This window comes from Solea senegalensis, linkage group LG9 (assembly GCF_019176455.1).
Source record: "Solea senegalensis isolate Sse05_10M linkage group LG9, IFAPA_SoseM_1, whole genome shotgun sequence".
Lineage (NCBI taxonomy): Eukaryota > Metazoa > Chordata > Actinopteri > Pleuronectiformes > Soleidae > Solea > Solea senegalensis.
In genome coordinates this window covers 19,765,347-19,768,048 of record NC_058029.1, presented here as the reverse complement: position 1 = coordinate 19,768,048, position 2,702 = coordinate 19,765,347, and the positions used below count along the sequence as shown (strand labels likewise).

The 2,702-nt window shown below is 37.2% G+C and overlaps 1 long non-coding RNA gene across 1 annotated transcript; it reads right to left on the bottom strand.

Moving 5' to 3' along the window:
• Positions 1 to 431: 431 nt before the first annotated feature.
• LOC122774284 lies at positions 432 to 2,702 on the bottom strand. The gene is made up of 3 exons (XR_006360979.1): positions 2,529 to 2,702; positions 898 to 981; positions 432 to 554 (listed from the first exon to the last, which is right to left on the bottom strand). It is a non-coding gene; the product is annotated as an uncharacterized LOC122774284 (long non-coding RNA).

The window sequence follows — 2,702 nt, the reverse complement described above, 5'->3', positions numbered from 1 at the left end:
TTGCCTTGAAAGGAAAAAAAACTTGGACACAAGCATTAGACATAAATACCCCTGCTGCTGAATCAGAAAGGAACAGGGATTAAGAAACTGATCTTTTTAAAAATGCACGTTTCAATCAATCAGAGAACCATTAAAAAAAGCATTTTTAAAGATTATATTAAAAATATTGAGTTTTCAAGTTTTCAAATGGCAAACCAATGTTTAAAAAAAAGAGAGAGAGTGAAACCAGCGTTATTTAATATTCCCTCTATTGTGCTGTTGTGTTGTTAGAGCAGCACACTTGATAAATGATTTCATAGGTTTGGCTCGTAGGTTCATATGTTTGACGTAAATGGACTTCTGCATAGCTCCAGCTGGTGTGAAACAGACTGTGTGTGTGTGTGTGTGTGTGTGCGCATGTGTGGGTTTTGGCTTTCTCACCAGTTCCACCTCAGTGCAGGAATCTGTGGTTGAGTACAGTGAGGTTTGGTTGCGTGTGAGCCAGAACATCTGACTTTACACAGAGCTGCCAGTCAGCATGACTATGTTCCCAGTCGAGCCACAGCAACAGCCACCTGTGCCAAATTGACAATGTCTGTCTTTTGGTGTGAGTATCAATTTTCAAATTTGAATAGACTGTCTTTATATAAACAAATGTTCTCATTAGATTGGCTTTGGTTGTGATGAAGGCAGTGTGAAATGAAAGCTGAAACTATAATAATAGGAGGAAAAGGAGGAAAGCAATAATGACAAGGACATTGATGGAGTCCAATGTCAACTTAGCAGTAACTGGAACAGGAATGATGAAGAGATCAAGGTCAATTATTCAGTATTGATCATCTTTTCAACAAGTGGCTTAAGTGTATTCATAAATCAAAGCTAATTAAGTTCCCTTTTCAAGATGCGTTGGTCACTTACGAGTTTACTCTCCAACTGCAGTGAATTCTCTGTCTCAGTCCTGGCTAAAATCCATGACCACATGATGAGTCTCGACTGGAAGAGCTAATTTAAAGGAGACAGAAAAAGACATTCATGCGACATGCAACATTACCACACATCTGAGAGGAGGGATACAGCATAATATGAATCTGACATCATCTAATCATTGAGTAACTGACTGGCCTTGGACGATCTTAATCAATTAGTTATAAAAGGTCATAATAAAAAGAATAAAAGTCCAACATGAAGCTACTCAGATTCAAACAGGCTTGCAAAATACACTCACTGGCCACTTTATTAGGTACAAATGACAAACTTTCTTAGGGCAAGTCTCTAATCAGCATATCTAATCACATGGCAGCAACACAGTGAATTTAGGCAACCTGCTGAAGCATCAACCGAGCATCAAAAGGAGCAAGAAAGTAGATTTTTAGAGACTTTGACCTGGCATAGTTGCTGGTGCCATATGGGCTGGTGTCAGAAGGTCTACAGAAGACCATGTCTGAACACACAATATGTAAAACCTCAAATCAGACGGGCTCAGGTTGTAGGAGAGCACATCGTGTGCCACTCTTTACACTTTGATCGATGTACCTAACATGGTGACTTAACACCTGTACATTAAGTGGTGACTTAAAATTGTAAAAGAGCGACATCAAGTGGTGATATGCCCTAACTGCAATAGCCACCAACATTTCTCTTTTACTGTTGTTTTGAAAATGAATATTACTAATTGATCAGCCAATTAACTGGAATGTAAGTAATATGGTTGAGTTGTACAAGGTGAATATTTGCTTGGCTTTATTTCTTAGTGTTGTTTTGAAAATGTGCTTAAGGGTTATGATTGATAGACAGATATAATAAAAGTAAATAATGTAATTGAAAACAATTTTTCATTCCAGCCTTTCAGTACATATTGCACTGATGGAATAGTAATACATTGCACAAGGTTTTCACTATGTCAGCTGCTTGACTAGAAAAATGTAAAACGTCAGTTTACGACAAACAACTAAGAATCAAAAAATGTATTTTACAAAAAGGCATTGAACCAAATGTGTGGCTCCATACATAGTTAACCTGGGATAAACTTTGTCCACATGGTAACCCAATTATGTACAGCAAAATGTGTTTTTAAGAAAAAGATTTATAGTGATTCAAACACGAAGTAACACATCTGCTGCTAATCTATTCTAGGCCAACAGTTCTCAGATGGGGGTTCATGTCAAGGGGTCAGTGCAGTCTCCAGAGTGATAGTTCAAAACCAAAAAATACATAGCTTTCTTAGTTGAAGAGAGAACAGTGTGTTTCTCCATCACATGAATATAATTCACTATCAAATGACTCAGGTGTTTTGGGGCTTTATTCAGTAAGTAACTAATTCCTTGTGAGTACTTTCATATGTATTCATCAGAATGCATTGTGTGACACAAGTAAAAATTGTACTTCCTTCAAATCTAACATCTGATAATGTATTGTCCAGTTAAGGGGAATAAAGTAAGGGGTTCTTGGACTATATTTTATATCTTGTAGAGAGTCCTTGGCTCAGAAAACCATCGAGCTGTTAGCTTAACATAGTTGTTAGCCATGAAAAATAAACACCTGTCACTCACCTTTATGCTAGGGAAGTAGCAAACAGCTAGCCAAGAATTAATGTCGGACTTCAGTGGAAACTGAACATCTCAAAGATTCCGTTGATAATTAAATTCATGTTAATGGTTAATGCAGCCGCGATTATAATTGAAAAGTCGACATTAAGGGAGTGTTAAGTCACTAATAACATCATG